This window comes from Martes martes (genome assembly GCF_963455335.1).
Source record: "Martes martes genome assembly, chromosome: 7".
Lineage (NCBI taxonomy): Eukaryota > Metazoa > Chordata > Mammalia > Carnivora > Mustelidae > Martes > Martes martes.
Genome location: NC_137894.1, coordinates 59143448 through 59165627, shown reverse-complemented (window position 1 = coordinate 59165627; position 22180 = coordinate 59143448). Strand labels below are relative to the sequence as shown.

Here is a 22180-nt window from a genome sequence, read left to right as displayed (position 1 = left end):
ACAAGTCTGCGAGGACATGTCCCTCAAATTGGCCATCTAGTCTTCTCAAAGAATCTCTGTAGTTTATTCCCAATATTCAAAATAAACATGTTTTGGTCCTGCATGAAAGGATGAGGAAAATCAGGAAAACTAACTATATTGCTGACATTGGCCACTTGAAATCATGGAGTCTGTCCTCTCCAGATGTTACCTGTGTGGAACAGAAACACTTGAGTTTCATTCCTCATTTCAAAAGTTTGCATGAGCACCCCTGATAGCCGGAGTACTTCTGGGGGGAACACTCAGTCTGGGGCCCTCTGCCCATTTCTCTGCAGAGCATGCTGAGAAAATAAATGCTCAGGTGCTATGATTTAATTACATTCACAGTTAAAACTATTTTTGACAACATAGGATTGAGATTAGGAAGCCTGTTGTGTCACCTGTTTCAGTGAATAAAGCAGTGGGTTTGGCAAAAAGGTAAAATTTGTTTAGCACTCTCCTTCCTCGTTGTAAACATAGCTGGATATTCCGTCAGTACTGATCCTAATGTACCTTTTCCAGTCTTAATAGTTTAAAAAAAAGTTAGATGAAACACCTCTATGGATTGGGGTTTTGGTGATATTCAGAACCAAGTGTTTTTAAGCACTTCTGCCTCAAATATGTCCCACTCATACGATAATTGGTATGCCTGCTCTGTGCATTGCTTATTTTGCCTAACTGTGGAACACAATACAAACTAGTGCAAATGTGATTGGAATTATTCTTCTGTGTTGCTTGCCGTTGATGTGCGATGCCCAAAAGAGCCATTAATAATTTTGTCAGTACTTGTGTAGTCTGATTTTCCTCTGAGCATTTTATTTGTCATTACCTTGGCATATTGTGCTCTGAGTTTCTTGGATATAGAGGAATTTTTATTTGTTTTGTATGAGGAGTGCAACTTGGGACTATGGCTTCTGTAGTTTTGGTCTATTTTCTGCCCTTTGTGACAAAATGAACCAATTTCATACTGAGAAGCATCATTTTGTACTTGTTTTGAAAAGACTTAGGAAGTTTAATAGGGATGTTGCTGTGTAACTTTTGAAATTTAGTTTAAAAATGGGGCACCTGGGTGGCTCAGTGGGTTAAGCCTCTGCCTTCGGCTCAGGTCGTGATCCCAGGGTCCTGGGATGGAGCCCCACATCAGCTCTCTGCTCAGTGGGGAGCCTGCTTCCCTCTCTCTCTCTGCCTGCCTCTCTGCCTACTTGTGAGCTCTGTCTGTCAAATAAATAAATAAAATCTTTAAAAAAAAATGATGTGCAAGTTTTGACTGCCTCAAGTCAGTCTTTAGTAAATGTTTATGACAAACATGCTTAGAAATGTCCAGTGTGATCTAATTCTTAGATGTTCCTTGACAGTTGATTGGACCTCCTTCACTAATGTGAAATCATCCCTCTTACAGATTCACATCCTTTGCTTGTATGAGAATGAAATTTACTGTTTATATTTAAAATATTATTTTAAGTTCTAGTATTTTTTTAAAAGATTTTATTTATTTATTTGACACAGAGATAGCAAGTAGGCAGAGAGGCAGGCAAAGAGAGAGGAGAGAGCCTGATGTGGGGCTTGATCCCAGGGCCCTGAAATCATGACCTGAGCTGAAGGCAGAGGCTTAACCCACTGAGCCACCCACGTGCCCCGAGTACTAGTATTTTTGTTGCTACTTTATAAACTTAGGGCTTAATGAACACTTGTGAACCCTCCATTCATTTGTGTGAGGAGGGGATAAAACACAATACATTTGTAAGAGTGAAAAATGCAAATTTTGTTAACAGCAACACACAAAGATATAGAATATGTTAGGGATTACCACCTTTTAAGGTGGGTGTGGATGTAACACTATTAAGAACATAACAGGATGGCTGTGACAAAGCCTAATCAATTTTGTATTTCAAATGTGTAAGGTATAGGGGAATAAAACTATTTCTTCCAAACCGCCAGATTGCCACTGGCCCGCTTACCTGGTTGTCCGTACTGATCTATACTGTTACATGTATGAGGGACTGTGGCTGGCCAGCCAATGAGAAGCCACTATACTCAGACTTCCAGTTTACTCCAATGAATTTTCAGTTTACAACAACCTTTCTAACTTCTGCCTTTCCTGTATGAAAGAGGGAGCTTCCTCTCCTGGTTCTGCAGACTTACCTGTGGTGGTGTCGTTGCTTGCCTGTCTCAGATTGCAGTTTTCTGCTCTTTCCAAATAAACTGATATTTTTTAATAGTTTAAAAAAAAGACATAAATGCTATGTTATGCCTTTTATTTTATTTATGTATTCATTTATTTATTTGAATTATAGTTGACACACAGCATTAGATTAGTTTCAGGGATACAGCATAGTGATTTGACAAGTCTATATGTTATGCTATGCTCACAATACAGGTAGCTATCATTTATATGTCATGGCTTTTAAAAATTTTTTTTAAGACTTTATTTATTTATGTGAAAGAGAGCAAGAGCAAAAGAGCACGAGCAGGGTAGAGGGACAGAGGGAAAGGTAGAAGAATACTCCTGGCTGGGCAGGGAGTCTGACAGAGCTGACATGGGACTCGATCCCAGGATCTTGGGATCACAACCTGAGCCAAAGGCAGGCACTTACTTAACCAACTGAGCCACCCAGGCACTCCTGTCATGTCATGCTTTTTATGGGAAGTTTCTAAATATGTCCACTCATTCTTCAACGTTAATTGAATACTAAGTATATGCCAACCACTTTGTTAGATGCTGGAGATAAAATGATGAACAAGATAAAACCCCTCCCCCGCTTAGGGAATCAGCTGACAGTCTATTGGGAAGACAGAAATATAAACAGTTGTAATTCCTTGTGCTAAGTGCAATGCTGGAGATACTCCAGTGAGAGCTCACTATGGTGCATGGAAATCATAGGCAGTTCAGAGTGGCTAGAGCTTAAATTATAGGTCAGAGAGTGTTGAAAGGTGAGAAGGTGGAGGAATGGACAGAAATCAGATTCCACAAGGCTGAACATGGTTGGTTATGAAGCTTAGAATTTGTCTTCTGAGCCTTGGAACCACGGAGTAGTTTCTTTTCTTTTTCTTTTTCCTTTCCTTTCCCTTCCCCTCTCCTTTCTTTATTTGACAGAGAGAGCACAAGCAGGGAGAGCAGGAGAGGGAGAAGCAGGCTCCCCACAGAGCAGGGAGCCCGATGTGGGGCTTCATCCCAGGACCCTGTGATCATGACCCGAGCCAAAGACAGATGCTCAACCAACTGAGCCACCCAGGCACCCCCACAGAGTAGTTTCAAATGGGGAGGATGAGGGAAGGTTTGTATTTCATCAGAATCAACCAATTCTATTGATTGTGTGAAGGGTGGACTTGATGGAGATAAGCTTATAGGCAGACAGACCAATTAGGGGGCTGTTGTAGAATTCTAGGTAAGTTATGATGAGGGCTCAGAACAAGTTGTGGCAGTGGGGGTGAAGAAATTCATGGAAGGTGACAAATTCAAGAAATACAGGGAGAACTCCCTCTGCTTCTATTCCCTCTCTCACTGTCTCTCTCTGTATCAAATAAATAAATAAAATCTTAGAAAAAAAAATACAGGGAGAGAGGATTGTCGGGACTTGGTGATTGACCAGATATGGGGGTGAAGGTTGGGTTAAGGTGGACTGGAAGAGGATGATTGGTTCTGTAGACTGGGTATCTGTGGTGATGCTGTCAGTAAAGCGAGATTGAGTTCAGGGGGAGAAGCAGGTGGGATAAAGCAGGGCATATAGGAGATAAGGTTTTAAGTTTGTTAAAGTTGAATTTGGGGTGCCTATTGAATACCCAGTTAGGTCTAAGAATCTAAGCTTGAAGGTAAAAATGTAGAATCACGAGATGAACAATCCATGAAAGTGCAGATGGGTTCGCCCAGTGACAGTGTTGAGAAGATATTTTTAAAAGCAAGGGAAAGGGGTCATATGAAGGAGAAAGTGAAGGAATGGTCACAGCGGTGGGAGGAGCACCGTGGTAGTGAAGTACCCCAGAAGCAAAGGGAGCAGAGACTTTCCAGGAAGGAATGATGAGTGGCATCAAACCCGGCAAATGTCCAATGTCCATTGGATTGACAAAGAGGAATGCTTGATCTTGTGAGAGAACAGTTTCAAAAGAGTGGTCAGGTCAATTGCTGTGGTTTCAGAAGTGAGTGGGAGGTGAAAAAGTCAGAGTGTTTCTGAGAAGTTCTGAGTGATTAGAAGGTTGAGGGTATTCCCTGGGTGAGTGAGTGAGTGAAGTGAAGAGAAGGTCAAGTTTATTGGAGTTGACAGGTACAGGAATTGTAGGTGTGTTCACCCACATGAGACTTGGAAATTTTGCTAGATAAGAGTTAGACCTGGGATGGACTGAGGCTGCGAGTCAGGTGCTAAGATCTTCAGTGGATAAGGAGTTACACTGAGGCTTGCAGATTACAGAAATAAAGAAGGAGTAGAAGGAGATAGAGCCAGATAACATGAGCTGTAAGGAGCCAAGGTTTACATGAATTTAGAAGGACAGTGTTCTTCTATGAGAAGTCAGGAGGAAGCTCACGATGCAATTCCCAACCCCGAGGTAGAATGCATAGGAGAATGCACAGTATCCAACAGGGAAGCCGGGCACTTGGGTTTTAGTTAAGGCTCAAGGCTACGGGGGGGGAGTCTATGAGGTAGTCAGGACATTGTCAGTTGTTCATATTAATCGTGGAATAGAAGTTCCAGAGGGTACAGTATGGTGTAAGAGAAGGAAAAGAGGAGGAAAGCAAGGTCAGGGAGAAGAGGCCCTGAGCAGTGTAGGGAGGAATATAAAAGAGTAAGTTTTGGACGGGTGACAGATCCGAAGTGTGGTAGAATGAACTGGTCTCAGGGTTTCAATAGACATCTTTGGCATAAAGTGCTTTAGGTGTCTGTAGGCATCTAAAAATCAACTGATGACCTGTCCTAGCCAGGGATGTGTGACTCCTGTGACCATATTGTCCCACCATCACAGAATGAGGTGAGGTGGGCTCTTCCCTGAGGCAACACCATAATTGATGGTTCAAGGTTTCAGCACCAGACAGAGAATTAGACTGGGTTTTAGTGCTACCTCTGCCCTGCTTTGTCATCTTGGGCAAATCATTTAACCTTTTAAGACCTCATTTTCTTCACTTTTTAAGTGAAGGGTCAAGCTAGATAATCTCTGAAATGGTAGGTTGATCCCAGTTGTTCTCTAGATTTCTTCTACTAGATGCGCTTTTAGTACCATTGTGGTACCATTATAGCGCTCAGTAACCTCTGACAAGATGGGCCACCTTTCAGGGATAGACACATACATGTGTAGCAAGCACTGCTTGCTCTCATTATCCCACCCGTGGTATCTGGGAAGGACCACATCCTCAGAGCCTCAACACATAGAGGTTTCTCGAACGTGCTACTCATGTCACTTCAAAAAAAAAAAAAAAAAAAAGGCTCTTCAGCCAGCCAATCCTCCCTGAGTGTCATTCTGGTTATTAGTATTATTTTTTTGGTCCTGTTCTGTTCATTGGTATAATGATGAGCTCTGTTACCCAGAGTGTTTTAAAGTGATTTTATAACTAAAGGCAAGAAGTATATGTGATGAAGGAAAATGCACCTGTCTCCTTTTTTTGAACACTCCTTTCAGGAAATACTGTGTGTGTAGTGGAAGGAGCGTGGAGGTGGGAACCAGGAGGTTTAGTGCGTCTGTGACCTAGTTCATAGGTGGGTGGTAATTTGATAAAGGGCAATGATATTTAGAAAAGTATTTGCTCACATTTGATGGGGCATCTGTTGTGTTCACAGCCTACATTTGGGTTTGGGGGTGGGTCTGGGTGAACATGATAGTAAATGAGTGTTCAGGGATATTTACTTGAACGTATCTGTGTTGGTGGGGAGAAGGGAGAAGATCAGCTTACTTGGTTCTTAAGCTTTTGTTCTCCATCTTGTTCTTATGTTTCCTGGCAACAGTAACTTTGAAAGAGACATCTCTAAGCCTAATGAGACAACAAGCTAAAGAATAAAAGAGGAGAGAATATAAATAGCCCTGGGGACTGACATGGATTTCCGTTAGGGGTTCTCAGAGCTGCTAGACTCAGTAATTGGGTTTTCTTGTGAGGCTTTTAATTGCTTTATTAAGAAAAATAGGATAAAATGAAATCAAGCAGATATGGTAGCCAAGCTCTGGAACTGGAAAAGATAACTGGGTTTGTGAGTTGGAGAAGTAACTGTCCACCCCTCCACCCCTCCACTCCTTCCATCCCCAGATTCTAAGCCCACTTTAAGGGGACAAAGGATATCATAGACCACTTAGGGCATTTACCTGGCCACTGTAAAAATTTCCCACCAGAATATAAACTAAGAAAAAATGCTAGTTTTCATGAGATACTGGATAGCCCATTCCATAATAATGGCAATAGAAATTAAAGTATAAACACCACTAACAGAAACATAGCACTGTTAACATTATACCTCTACCACAGAAACAACTGGACACTATTTTGAGAACTGCAGTCCACACTGATCTAGTAGTTCTAGAAGATAAGAGAGAAGGTGTGTGAAATCCAATTTCACTGGGCCTGAATTCCCAGGGCACAAGAGGATGCTAGCAAAGAGATTTGCTCAGTTCAAAGGGAAGAGAGATTCCTGTAATTCCCCCTTAATGCAGTGTGGCATCCATTGCTTATTTTATATGTTTATTATCAATTTTAATGTTTGTTACTGGGACCATGAAAGAGGTCATAGGTATATGAAAGCTGAAGAATTTTTTTTTTTATTCTACTGCCTAGTACTCTTCTTTTTAAAAAATACATCCTGCTTTTTAAAAAGATATTATTTATTTATTTAGTGACGGGGAAGAGTATGAGCAGAGGGGAAGGGCAGAGGGAGAAGGAGAAGCAGGCTCCCGGCTGAGCGGGGAGCCTGATGCAGGGTTCCCTCCCAGGACACCAAGATCATGACCTGAGCTGAAGGCAGACACTTAACTGACCGAGCCACCCAGGTGCCCCCAAATACACGCTGTTTTATAAAAAGTTAAACTTGGGGAGCAATATAGAATGGATTCAGATATCTGCCAAAAAATACACATGTGATAAACCATTTGGTAACAGTTGATGACGAGCATGTGTGCATGTGTGAGAGACTTCTTTGAGTTAAGCAAGAAGATGAGACTACTTGAAGTTTTTATCATACTTCCTAGTTTTTAAAACATTTGCACGTATTTTGCTTCACTTTTTTTCAAAAGACCCATTAGGTAAAGAGGATTGGCATTATAATCCCATTTTATATGTGAAGAAATTGAGTGTCAGGATTTGACCAAACTCATAGACCAAAGTCCTAGATTTGGCCAAGCTCTTAGAGTGGCAGACTGGAGGAGAATCTGGTTGCTGACTTGATCTAGGAGTCTTCCTAATACTCTGTACTATCAGTGTTGAGAAACCCAGTATTTATGAGTGAGCCAAATTTGCTTGTGTGTAGGAACATGTGCATTTTCCCAGGAATGTCTTTAACATGTCAGCTCTAAAAGTGATATGAGAATATTTGTTTATCTAACGTGAGTTATGCAAAGACAAATGTCTCTGAAGACAAATCTTACCAAATTATGATATCTTTGTAGTTAAAGAAACAGTAGATATTGAAATTTGTATTGTCATGGTATTCTAAGATATTTTCAGAAATGGTTGCTTTTACTTTTGTGAGGTTCAAAAAGTGAGATAGCATCTCCTGTATTTAAGAATTGAAAAACCTCTGACTTGGGGTGGGTGGAAACAAGGAAGGATTCCTAACAGAAGTGAGCCAATTCTGACTGCTACCAACAGATGGCGGTGTTGGTTGTGTACTGGCTCCCATTATCAGTTTAAGTCTGGTTGACTATTAGTCTGTGGTAGATTTATGTTTGCTGGGCTTGTACCTTATTTTGAGTTTTTTTGTTTTTTTTTTTTAAAGATTTTTTCCATTTATTTATTTGAGAGAGAGAGAGAGAGAAAGAGAGAGCATGAGAGGAGAGAGGTCAGCGGGAGAAGCAGACTCCCTCCTGAGCAGGGAGCCCGATGCGGGACTCGATCCGGGGAGTCCAGGATTACGACCTGAGCGGAAGGCAGTCGCCCAACCAACTGAGCCACCCAGGCGCCCCTTGAGGGGTTTTACGATGTTGTTAACTTCATGTATTGTCTCTGAAAGTGATAATAAGGAGCATTCTATTACTTCAAATCTTACTAGCTCTTGGCAGAGTAAAGATGATGAAACGTAGAGGGATGGGGCAGTGGCTCAGTTGGTTAAGGTTCCGATTCTTGATTTTGGCTAAGGTCATGACCTCAGGGTCGTCAGATGGAGCCCCCAGTTGGGCTCTGTGCTTATTGGGGAGTCTGCTTAGGTTTTTCTGTCTCCCTGTGCCTCCTCCACCCCTCCCCCCTCACACAGTCTCTCTCTCTCTCAAATAAACAAATATTTTTTTAAAATTGAGGTAATGATGAATTCTGCATGTATGCAAGAGATGACTTATTGATGCCACAATACTCCTGAAGGATGGACAGCACATCATGTAACACATGCAAACCCCACTGTCCATATGCAGTTAGAGTTTGTTACTCAAGGAGGGGTCAGTCTACATTAAAAAGGGATGACAATTAGCCTGATATTAATTGGGAGAGGTGAGCAGAAGGCTTGTCCTAGTGAAAATGGATGGTTTCACAAACTTTAGGACTGGTCTCACCAACAAATCATGTACCTGAGGAGTCACTTGTGAGTGCCTGACAGGTTGTCAACTCTTGAGGAGTCATTAAGGAGGGAAGTTGATAATGTCTACCATAGGTAAGTGTTTTTGGAAAAAGATAACAGTCCTAAGGAAGATTGATGAAAAGAAGAGGAAGGTGACTGGTATTAAAGCATTGAACTATAAACCACCTGTTTGTTGGACATACAGGTAGAGATTGCAAACTTAAGTCACTTGGGACTTAATAAAGCCTCATGATGCGTAACTTTTTTTTTTTTTTTTTTTTTAAGAGAGAGCGAGAAAGTGTGTGTGTTCCTGCTTAGGAGCAGAGGGGTGGGGTGAAGAATCCTAAGCAGGCTCCACACCCATCATGGAGCTCAAGGTGGGAATCAATCTCATGACCCTGAGATCATGACCTAAGCTGAAATCAAGAGTTGGAAGCTTAACTGAGCCATCCAGCTGCCCCAGTACCTAACTTTTATAGAGTAAGTTTTGAGTTCTTAATGTTGTGAGGTTTGGAGAAAAGCATGGCTAGTTGATTTCATTTTACCCAGTAGCTTTAACATCTGGTCTGGAAAATCTTCAATCAGAATCATTAACAGAGGGTGATTATATCAGTTTAAATTTTACCACGTGGCCTTGCACATTTATGCTTGGTGATAAAGATATAGTTAATGATTAGATTGGTCAAAAGGAGGACCAGGAAGAGAATGAGATGGAAAGTAAGTGAGCTGAATAGCAATTATGGGGGTTGGCTGGTTGCTGGTGGCGGTGCAGGCACAGAGTGCTAGGAGAATTATCAGTGCATCCCACCTGGTTGGTCTCCTTGGAGGGAGACGTTCCATAGAATATCCATCATCGAGGAGAACTTCAGTACGTGGTTGGTCAGTTTCTTACAGAATGAAGTGCTAATGTACAAACCAAGGCCACAGATCTGGTAGTTCTGCATTTGCTACAGCGGGGATTGGAATTTTCTGTCCTGTTCTGTCATCTTCTTGGTAGTGACACTGTCACGGGTAGACACCTAGACTGGAAATCTTTCAGTATTTGATTTCTCTCTCTTGCCTCTTTTAAAATATAATCCAGCACAAAGTCCAATTGATTTTACCCTCAAAATATTCCCTGTATCACCTGCCATTGCCCTAGTCCAGACCTTGTCATCTGAGATAAAATAGAGGAAAACTTGGGCTCCGGAGCTGGACCTGGTTGGGGAACCTGATATTGCCACCCACTAGCTTTATGACCTTGGGCAAGTGACTTAACTTTTCAAAGCCTCACCTTTCTCAACCAGAAAGTGAGGTTAGTAGTAGTGTCTGCCTTGTGAGATTGTCTTGAGATTAAATGAGATAGTACAAATATTGTGCTTAGTGTTGAATCACTGTTAGCTATCAGAACCTGCACCACTGTAATGGATTCCTAACTGGTTTTGGTTCTCTGAGCTTTTGCTTCTACAACCATTTCCCCTCCTGTTGTTAGAGTTTCTTTCTTTCTTTCTTTCTTTTTTTTTAAAGATTTTATTTATTCATTTGACAGACAGAGATCACAAGTAGGCAGACAGGCAGGCAGAGAGAGAGAGAGGAAGGGAAGCAGGCTCCCTGCTGTGCAGAGAAGCCTGATGTGGGGCTCAATCCCAGGACCCTGAGATCATGACCTGAGCCGAAGGCAGAGGCTTTGACCCACTGAGCCACCCAGGCACCCCTAGAGTTACTTTCTTAAAACACGGTTTGGATTCTGTAACTCTTTAAACAATTAAATACACGCACACCCACACTAACTGCAGCAACAGCAGTAACACAGTAAAAGTCCCTTCCTGGCATTTCATTACCTACATGAAGTTTGTCTGTTGTGACCTCTTGCAGTTGGGTGTTCTCCTGCGTTGCCGGCTAGACTTCATGTCCTGTTGTACCCAGTTGTGCGCTGATGCTCCCCCTTCTCACACGCCTCACCCTCTGTGCCTCTACTGTGCACTCTCAGCTTTCCCTTTGCCTTTGTATCCTCCTTCAGTTTGAAGGAAGATTCCTCTGTCCTCATCTACTCATTCCCCAAAGCCCACCAAGGCTGACTTCGTACCTTTTCCTCTCCCCCGTAACGTTGTTGGTATCTGTATTATACAAAGAATTTCTTCCTGCCTTGAAAGAGTTTACTGGATGGTTTTCAGGCCTCTGACACTGCCACATTCTAACCTTGGGAATGTAACAAACTTGTTTTAAGAATCTTTGTGTTTTCCACAGGACCTAACTCAGTGGATTGCATATTTGCAAGTGCTCCGGAAATAAGTATTGAATTATATGGAATAATTAGAGTTTCATTAGTGCTTGTCCCTTTAACAGAAGTGTCATTTGCAGTGCTAATCCAGGGTTTTTGCTTGTTAGTATCGTTTTTGTTTGTTTGTTTTAATCCAGGGCTTATTTCTGAGTGTTTTCCCATTTTAGCTTTTGGATCATTCAGTAGGGATGCCTACGTAGCATGGTGTTAACATTTAGATGAATGTAGGTGCTTTGAATTCAAAGCAGTGTAGGTTAGATTCCCAGGCAGGCTGATTTTTTCTGTTGCTAGGAAATCATGTAATAAAAAGATGTTACTCCACCAGGCATTGGGCATCTGAATGGGTGGAAAAGAATTTGTGCAGATACTCCTGAGATGAAAGGAGAGGATTTTGAATTCTTTCAGGGAAGCTTGCAGAAGGGTTTTGAAGCATTTATCTATAGAGCAACGAAGAACCACAGAGTGTTAGGGAAGGGGGCAGGGCTTGAGGTCAGGATGACAGTAGAGGAACGTAACTTTAGCATGTGGTGGGCACTGCCTGTTGTGTACTGGTACTGTTCAGGGCAGTGACCTACACTGAGGAGAGACATTCTGCTGGAAATTTTTTTTCCTACAGAAATGCTTTGCAATGAAATACACTGCCACTTCTCTACTCTCCACCTTACCCCATATGGTAAGAGATGGAAGAATATTAACAAAGAATGATTTATTAGTCCCTACTTTCTGTTTGTAGGATCTACCTATTCTTTGCTATTGTGCCAGATGTGGACCTCAAAAGAAACATCTCAAAAAATCCGAGGGGGGGCCGCTCCTGGGTGGCTCAGTTGCTTGAGCATCTGACCCTTGATTTCGGCTCAGATCATGACCCCAGGGTCATGAGATCCAGCCGCAGGTTGGGCTCCAGGCTCAGTATGGAGTCTGCTTGAGATTCTCTCTCCTGCTTCCTCTCCTCCCTCCTTGCTCACTCTTTCTAAGATAAATACATAAATAAATCTTTTAAAAAATTATTTTTTGACTGCGTTATTAGACTCCTGATTTAGTGTTCATCATTTGCATGGGGTACTAGCTTATTGAGAGTCTGCTGCAAGTTTTGGACCCATTCCTTAGTTAAATGCATGCGTGTATGAGCACTCTAAAATTTTCATACGATTTCAGATAGTTTGTTGACCCTCCCAAAGTCCACGTAACGAATTGCCTGTTCAAATTCCGTATTTGACAACTATGTTAGTTTTCTAGTACTTCCGAACAAATTGCCACAAATACAGTGGCTTAAAACAACACATTTTTCTTCCTTACAGTTTTCAGGAGTCAGGAGTCTGGGCCTGGGGCAGCTGGGTCTCTGCTCACAGTGTCACCAGGCTAAAATCAAGATCTCGGCTACAGCCGTGATCTCATCCTGGCCTTGGTGTCCTCTTCCAAACTCATTTGGGTTATGGGCAGAATTCATTTTCTTGCAGTTGTCAGACAGAGGTCCCCATTTTCCTACTGGCTGTCCCCTGGGAATCACTCTCAGCTGCTTGAGGCTACTTTCAGGTTGTAGTGACATGGCCCTCTCACAACCTGGGAGCTTGGTTCCTCACAGTCAGCTGGAAGATGTCAGGCACTTAGGCTCTCACTTGGGTCTCATATGTTCTGTTAGCAGCCAAGGGGGTGACAACCCACCGTAGCCACGGGGCCCATCCACACCCACACCCAAAGGCAGAGGGTTATACAGGGCATGTATACCAGGAGTGGGGAATGTTGTAGTCATCTTAGAATACTGTCTCTCTTTTGTTAGCTTTCTAGTTTTGGTGTTACGGCACACTGATAAATCAAGATAAATTGTGAGATGTCAGAAATATTACGTTATTAATAAAGTACTGGAATTTACTGTATTTCCAAGTAGGAGCAGATTCATGATTATTCTTGAAATTATGTCACTCACCTTCACTGGCTCACTTGAAAGGATCAGGAATGGTTGGAGTTACTTTAGTCCCCTGGGGTAGGGAGAAAAATGGCTCTGTAAGATAGCGCTATCCTAATCCTGCGATCTGAATATTACCTTCTGTAACAAAAGTGGTTCTACAGCTAAGGTTAAATTAAGATCTCAAATGAGATTTTTCTGGGATTATCTGGGTGGGACCTGAATGTAATCACAGAAGGGATTTGCCTATGGAAGGAAATGTGACAATGGAAGCAGAGGTTGGAATGACAGGAGGAAGGGCCCTTAACTAAAGAATGCAGACAACCTCCGGATGCTAGAAAGGCCAGGAAACAGGTTCTCCCCTGCAGCTTTTGAAGGAACCAGTCCTGCTAACACCTTGACTGTAGCGCAGTGAAACTGATTTTGGACTTCTGGTCTCTAGAACTGTGAGAGAATAAATTTGTGTTATTTTAAGCCACCAAATGTGTGGTAATTTGTTACTTTGTTAACAGTAGTCCTAGGTAACTACTGTACCCTATAATAGCCCCATAAGGTTCTAGTACACTAGTGGTACATCACCCCCCCCCCCCATTTGTTCATCAGACGTCTGCAGTGTCTCTTTTTCCCCTGAATGCATTGAGACTGTTTGGAGACAAGTTGGAAGAGGTGAGGGGGAATTTGAGACTTGAATGTAATTGGGGTGAAGGAGTAACACTGTGCCTTAACAGGGAGGCTAGTGGGCCTTTGAACAAGAATTGATTTTGATAGTCAAAAGAAAGGGGCGCCTAGGTGGCTCAGTGGGTTAAAGCCTCTGCCTTCGGCTCAGGTCATGATCTCAGAGTCCTGGGATCAAGCCCCACATTGGGCTCTCTGCTCAGTGGGGAGCCTGCTTCCCTCTTTCTCTCTGCCTGCCTCTCTGCCTACTTGTGATCTCTGTCTGTCAAATAAATAAAATTTTTAAAAATATATTAAAAAAAAGAAATAATAAGGAAGGGATTAAAAAGGAAAAGACAAGACAGGGGTGGTGAAGATGAGGGAAGAGAGAGGAGAAAGGACTGAGAAGTACACTTTGGCCATGCACACTTGCTCTGTGATGAGTTTGTGATGAGTGGCTTCTGTTTGGGAGGACTGATGGCTCAAGGCTGGACCTCTGGGAGCCAGGAGACCTGCCAGAAGTTGACATCATGACTAAAGCTCAGCCCAGGTGTCACATGTAAGATGAACTGCTGAGTATCTGAGGCTCCAGATCAAAGGATCTCCATTTTCCCTTTAAACAGTTTTATGGAGGAAATGTACTGAGTATTTTTCGTTTCACCAAACCTAAGTATTTTTCAAAATACCCCTGACAGAGTCCTATTGAAAGTAAAATTAGGGGCCCTAAGACTGCAAAATAAAAAGCTCAAGGGTGGGACGCCTGGGTGGCTCAGTTAAGCCTCTGCTTTCTGTTCAGGTCGTGATCCCAGGGTCCTGGGATCGGGTCCTGCATCGGGCTCTCTGCTCCTGCATGGGGCTCTCTGCTCAGCAGGGAGCCTGCTTCCCTCTCTCTCTTTGCTTGCCTCTCTGCCTACTTGTGATCTTTCTCTCTGTCAAATTAAAAAAACAAAAACAAAAAACAAAAACAAAACTCAAGGTTTCTTGACCTTTTTTTTTTTTTTTAAACTTGCAATAATAAACAGTGCTGCCACTGTATGAAATAAAGCAGGGAGTGTATATACCGTATTTTTGGAACTGGATGTCTCAAAATGTTTTGTAGGGCTAAGGTACTGATTCTGGGAACAGTCAACTTAAGTAGCAACCTCATTCCCCATTTCTGGTGTAATCAGAACCTCTTAGGAAAGCTGAGTCTGTTATCTGGCTGAAGACAGGTCACTCAGGCCAAGGTCAAGTGTCTGAACAAGGAGAGACTCAGGCCTGGGGCCTCTGGCTCCTTCTGGTATGCACAATGTCCAGCATTTAGTGGGCTATATAGAGGACCATTAAGATTGGTTACTGTAATTTTGTTCTAGTACCATATTTAATTGTAACCACTGAGTTAATGGGCTTATATTAGCACTAATTAAGGATATATGTCCTGGGGTGCCTGGGTGGCTTAGTCGGCTAAGTCAGCTTTCCACTCAGGTCATGATCCCAGGGTCCTGGGATGGGAGTCCCAAATCAGGCTCCTTGCTCAGCAGGAAGCCTGCTTCTCCCTTTACCCACCCCCCCAGTTCCTGCTCTCACACACTCGGGAGCACACATTCTCTCTCAGATAAATAAATAAATAAAATCTTAAAAAATAAAAAAGGATGTATGTCCTAAATAAAGCCTTTGTCTTGAGACCCACAAAAGTCCAATTAAAAAAAACCCAAACCACAGCAAGCCTCTTAGAAAAGTATTAAAACTCACTGTGTACACAAAGTGTTACTCTGCTCACAGTGACCTCCTTGATTGCCCTACGTAAGGAGATGCTTACTTAGCTCTTACTTTGCATAGCAAAAATACCACAGACTGGGTGACTTCAACAACAACAAATACTTATATCTCATAGTTCTGGAGGCTGAGAAGTTCAGGATCAAAATGCCGGCAGACTCCATTCCTGGTGAATGCCCTCTTTCAGCTCGTAGACAGTCCCCTTCTTGCCGTGTGTTCCTTTATTCAGTGCAAACAGCGGAAAGAGAGTTGTCCCTCTCTCCCTCTTCCTAAAATGGCACTAATCCCATCATGAAGGTCCCACCCTATGATCTGATCTAAATCTAGTTTCCCAAGGGCTCCCACCTCCTAATACTATCACATTGAGGGTTAAGCTTCCAACTTATAGATTTGGGAGGGGGTGGCCACATTCAATCCATAGCACTTAGCAGTTTGGCAGTTCTGGTGAAGTGCTTAATTAGGTATTTGGTATGTTCTGTTAGGTTCTATTAGGTGTTTATATGTTCTCTAATAATCCTCTGACCCCTCGCCCCACAGCTTTCCCTCCATTCAGGAGCTCCCCTACACCCACAATCAGCTTTGGGGCTTGTTTGTTCTTAGGTTGACTTACAGATTATTTTTTCCCAGAAGAAACCTCTACAGCCTGTGTTCCTATAGCTACTGAGAACTTAATCCTGACCAACAGCCAGAGTTGTCAAAAAAGTAATAAAGGCTCTGAGCATGGAGAAGCCAATGGGTGGGTGGCTATTCATTATCCTAGACTCATTTTCCTGGTATCTTTCCTCTCTAGGGCTAGTGTAAACCTCAGTTCATTCATTTCCAACCCCCTTTTGGCATAGCAGTCTCTAGTCCTCATAGCCTGACCCAGTTCTCTAGAAACATGTCATTTATCCACACAGAGGTTGGCAGGCATCGTGATCTAAGTGCGCGTTGGGTCCATCTGAGCAAATAGCTGGAATCCAGTTAATGTTAAGATTGGCAGAGGCTTCAAAGCTCATACAAAACGTTGCGCCCAGGCACCCAGATTGTCTCCCTTTCTGAAATTATCTGAGCACAGATGGCAGTTCTCATCTCTGCTTGTAGATGGTGGTCAGGACCATCAGTGCTCTTCCCTCTGCCTTAGCCCTGCTTCCGCTCCTCTTTCTGAATCTTCCCCCACTGTCAGTTCAACTCCTTGAACACTCCTCCAGAATCTCTTCTCTCTCAGCTGTCTTAGTCATTTGCTGAAGGGATGCTAGCTGTGTTTCTGTGCCTCTCATCTTGCTCCTCTCCAGCTGTTCTAAAATCCACATCTGATTATTTCATTCAACTGCTTAAAATCCCCAGCTGCCTTCCACAGTCCCCAGGTTGAGTTTGAACTCCTTGGCCTTTCATATCTGGCTCATCCCCTGTCTCCCCTCTGACCTGCTGTCTTCTGATAGTTCATGAATTTCTAGACCTCATATCTGGGCACATGCTGTCACATCTCCCCATCCTCTGCCTCCTCCTTACCCTCAAACCTCGGGCTTGAGTCTGATGCCCCTCTTCTGTGTCCCCATCCATCGCACCTTCTAGCAGAGCCCTTAAATCATACTGGTGGTGGTGGGTTCGCCTGTCTTTGGCTCCCTCTGGACAACTAGCCCCATAGCTTAAGGGACTAATTGGGGTCAGCTGGATGAACACCTTCAAGTAAGTTCTGTACTTTGTCTTCACCTGCCCCCTTTCTCTCCATTCTCAGAGTGAGAACCACCTAACTAAATGAATCCCTCCCTTCCTTCCTTCCTTCCTTTCTCCCTCCCTTCCTTCCTTCCTCTCTCTTTCTTTCAGATTTTATTTGACAGAGAGCAAACAAGCAGAGGGAGAAGCAGGCTCCCCGCTGAGCCGAGAGCCCAATGTAGGGCTCCATACTAGGACGCTGGAATCATGACCTGAGACGCAGGCAGACACTAAACCAACTGAGCCACCCAGGCACCCCAAGAACCACCTTTCTAAAGCTACTCTTTTACCTGAATTCTGCATTCCTCATGACCCTGTTCGACATATTTATGTTCATATTTATTTGTTCTTTCACTGTTTTGTCTTTCTTGCTTAGATTTTTTTTTAATGTTTTATTTATTTATTTGAGAGAGAGACAATGAGAGAGAGAGAGTATGAGCGAGGAGAAGGTCAGAGAGAAGCAGACTCCCCGAGGAGCTGGGAGCCTGATGCGGGATTTGATCCCGGGACTCCAGGATCATGACCTGAGCTGAAGGCAGTCGCTCAACCAACTGAGCCACCCAGGCGCCCCTCTTGCTTAGATTTTCATTCTTTCCAGTCCTAAAACATATCTTCTCTCCTTTCCCTGATTCTGATGCTCCTTCTTGTTCCCTCAGTTTTAGAACATGGGTGCCCCTACTTCTTAAACTCTCACCACACACCCTCTTTCTAGACTTACCGCCTTCCCTAAACATTTTAATGTTTTGTTTCTTGCCACGCTTATGGTACACTAAAAATAGTACATTTTAGGAAAAGAAAACATGTTTTTCAGAACAAGAGTCAGAATCAAAGTTCTGATTTTGTACTTTACTCTCTCACTGAGGTATCTTGATTCCTAATAACAATATATTTACTGATTATCTTCTCTAATATGCTTAAATTAGCTTCAAAATTGGCATAGACAATAAACACTCCAGTGAAGTTTAAGACTTATTTTTATTTATTTATTTATCTATCTTTAAAAGATTTATGTTGGGTCCCTCCAAAACAGAGTACCCCAGTAATGGGTCTGTGATTAAAGGAGCGAGGCTGATACAAAGCGAAGGTCAAGCAAATCCTTATTTTGCACCAAGCATCAAGAATCAGACAGACCGTCAAACAGACCGGTCGGCTCGCCCCTACAGAGAGGATGACCCCTCCCTGCTTTCCAGACTAAACTTTTATAGAGCAAAGGCCATGTGGTTCGGCCTGGCCACACAGGGGTGGCTAATTGTATTACAATTCACCCCACAGTAGCCATGGAAACTAGCCCATCACCTTGGTAGCTAGGAGACAGTATGCGTCCCCACTGGTTGAATACCTCCACCTGGCCTGACCCACCCTTGTATTTGGACTTTGTTACCTGGGACTGGTTTCCTGGACTTGCTTTTAAATAAGTTCCCCCTGGTGGGGGGCGGGGAGGTCAATTTAAGTTTTACAACAAAATGGCAGTTCAACCCGGGTGGGGCCGCTCTGGCTGAATAGGCCCTTACAATTTATTTGACAGAGATCACAAGTAGGCAGAGAGGCAGGCAGAGAGGCAGGCAGAGAGAGGGGGAAGCAGGCTCCCTGCTAAGCAGAGAGCCCGATGGGGGGCTTGATCCCAGGACCCTGAGAGCATGACCTGAGCCCAGAGGCGTAACCCTCTGAGCCACCCAGGCACCCCTAAGATTTGTTTTAAAAGGTGGGGAGCAGGGCTGGGAGCAGAGGGGGAAGGAGCGGGAAGGAGAGAAATCTTATGCAGAGGCTTGATCTCATAGCCCTGAGATCAAGACCTGAGCTGAAAGCAAGAGTCCAATACCTACACAACTGAGCCACCCAGGTACCCCAAGATTTTTTTTTTTTTTTGGCCTCCAACTGTATACTGCCAAGGATTTAGAGTAGTGTGTTCACAAGTTACTTGAAATTATTCTTTGGGTGGTTATGATATTAATTTGAAATTCAATTACATTTGTTTTTTTCTGTTTTATTCAATTACAGTTTGCTTTTCCTGTTTAAGATTATTTGTTAAATATATAAAACAGTGGCTTTGTTTAAAATTGAGCACCATGTAAGGAGGGATAACCAGAAAAGTCCAGGCTCTGTCCTTTTTGCATCTTCCTCCTCCATACCTGTAGGTAGCCATTTTCATAAGCTTTAGGGTTAGCCTTCTGGCATTTTTTTTTTTCAAAAATAAGCAAATATGTATATACATTTTTATTTCCCATCCCATCTTATATAAAGGTAGCACACTCTATATACTCTACATTTTGCTTCTTAACAGAATATCTTGGAAATAGTCTTTGTATACCAGAGAGATTTTTCTCATCCTTTTTTATGATTCACAGTACTTCAACACATGGTTTATTCAGTTGGTCCCTTAACTGGTGGGCATTTGTTTTCAGTCTTTTACTATTACAAATAATGCTGCAGTGAATAACTGGGTGAATTTATAGAAGTGGGGTATGCTGGGTCAAAGGGTAAAAAGCATATGTAAATTTTAGATGTTGCCAGTACATAGGTAAATTTATTAGATAGTTCTTCCATAGGTTTAAAGAATTTTGCATTCCCACCATCACTGTACAAAGTTGTTTATTTCTCAGGGTGCCTGGGTGGCTCAGTTGGTTGAATGTCTGACCATTCTTTTGGGCTCAGGTCATCATCTCACGGTTGGGAGATCAAGCCCTGTGGTGGGCTCTATGGTCATCAGGGAGTCTGCTTGAAATTCTATATCTACCTCTGCCACCCTCCCCCTTGCTCACCTGCACATACACACATACAAACACACACTCCAGTAAGGAATTAATCTTCTAAAAAAATTTGCCTGTTTCTCTGTAGTCTTGCCAACACAATGTGTTGTCATTGTGATAGATGAGCAGTGATGTATCTGAAAGTTGTTTTCAGTTTGCCTCTCTTTTCCTTTGAACTGCCTGCCTTTATTTTGCGGGGGAGATGGCACATTTTTTATGTTGGGTTTTGATCTTTTTTCCTTCTGAGTTTTTAAGAATTCTTTATACATTAGGGGCATTAGTCTTTTGTGTAAAGTGCAGATATTTTCTCCCGATTTAGGATATCTCTTTTCATTTATGGTTTGTCATAAAGATGTTTCTCTTTAAAATTTTAAGAAGTCAGGTATCATTTGTTTCTGGATTTTGACTATTTCTCACTCTGAAAGAACTCAGTTTTTTTGTCTAGTAATTGTATGCTTTCATTTTCTACATTTAAGTCTGATCTGTTTAGAATTATTATAGTGTATTGTGTGAAGCATGGAACTAAAATGATTTTTTCCACATGTTATCTAGTTGACCCAGCCCTGTTATTAAACACTCCTTTTTTTGCCAGCGAGTTGTGATGCCATCATTATATGAAATTTCCAGATGTACTTGGTCTGTTTTTTTTACTTTCTATTCTCTTCCATTTTTTAAAATCTATTCATGCTCACTAACACTGCTTTTATTTTCCTAAAGATTTATTTATTTAGTTTTGAAAGAGAGAGAATGGGAGCAAGTGCCAGGGGGAGGAGCAGGAGGAGGAGGAGAAAGAAACTCGAGCAGACTCCATGCTGAGCACAGAGCCTGCCGCAGGGCTGGATCCCAGGACCTGAGATTAGGATGCGAGCCAAAACCAAAGGTCAGATGCTTAACGGACTGAGCCACCCAGGTGCCCCAGTACCACTGCTTTAATCAGAGAAGTGTCATAGGGTTGTTTTACTAGCAGTAGGACTCTTTCCCTCACATTTCTTCTCTTTTTTAGGGTTTTCCTAATTTTTCTGCATTGATCATTTTTCATATGAAATTTAAAACCAACTTACCAAATTGCAGAATTAAATAAATTTGCTTGTTTTATTCTAGAATTCAGATTAAATTTATTCATTACCTTGAGAGAGCCGCTGTCCTTCTGATGTCCAGGAGTGGTAGGTAAGAGCAGGCATGGTCTCTTCATTGGCTCAAGTTTTGGTTCAAATTTTTCAGCAATCTTTGAAAATTTAAAAAATGACAGCATTTACAAAGATTAAAAATAAATTTTGTCAGTTGGGACTATTCATAGCCTACCGAGAGTAGATATAGATACAGGAACCTTTTCAAATATGGGGAAACTTATCAATTCTCCTTTTCAAGTATGGGAAAACTTACCAATTCTCCTTTGATAAAGTGATTTCAGTGCCTTCATTGTACTGAAAAACATAAGCAAATGTGAATGATTTTACCACAACAGCTGCTATATCTACTTGTGGAACAGATGGGTTTTTTTATGAATGGGTTTTGTAGTCTTGTTGCGAATGTGTGACTTGCAGCTAATTGTAGTGGTCCATTGACTTTTGGAAGGATTCATAGATCTGTATGATTTTTTACCTCTGTGGTTTTTATTTATACTAATCATCTGACATACCGGCAAACTCATCAGTGAGCCTGCTTTTCCTAACAGGGAGAACATCATCACTTATTTCATCAGGTAAGATAAATGTCTAAAAGTTCTTACCTTTTATTCCCATAGAAAAGCTTTATCTATAGCAAAATGACTGCCAAAACATGAAATCTGGACAAATTCTGGGTCTGTTTTTTGTTTTGTTTTTGAGCTTTGGTTTTAATTTGTGCTAGTGGAAATTTAGTTTCAAACAGTATGGAACAAAAAACTTCCAACCAAACCAAAAACTATGGAAATAGTTCCAGGTTGTATATGTATATGCCTGAAGGAGGTTAGCAGCTCTGTTTCTCTCTTTCTTCTTTCTTCCTTTCTTTCTTTTCTTTTCCTTCTCTTTCTTTCTTTCTAGCGGCTCTAAGAGCAGGGATGGGGTTATCTAAAGACCTAGGAACAGTAAGTGCTGATCAAAAGTGCCCAACACTGAGAGTCAATGCAGGAGAAGTGAATTCTTACTACAAAGAGAGGGACACGGCCAGAATGGGGAGTGAGCCAAGAGGGTCAGGAGTTGGTTGGCCTGTCTTAGTCCATTCAAGCTGCTATAACAGAATAGCACACACTGGGTGGCTTCTAAACAACAGAAATGTATTTCTTATGGTTCTGGAGGTGGGAAAGTCCAAGATCCAGGCACCAGCAGATTTGGTATCTAATGAGGCCTTGCTTCCTGGTTTACAGACACCTGTTTTTTAACCGTGTCCTTACAGGAGTCTCTAAAGGGCATAATCACATTCATGAAGGCTCCACCCTCACAACCTAATCGCCTCCCAAAGGTCGCACCTCCAAATACCATCGCATTAGGGATGGTTT

General features: G+C 42.3%; 1 protein-coding gene across 2 annotated transcripts in view; it reads left to right on the top strand.

Moving 5' to 3' along the window:
• GPR176 (G protein-coupled receptor 176) overlaps positions 1 to 22180 on the top strand; it is a gene marked incomplete at its 5' end in the record, with an annotated part of 131565 nt that overhangs the window by 47609 nt on the left and 61776 nt on the right. The gene's annotated exons all lie outside the window — the stretch shown is intronic.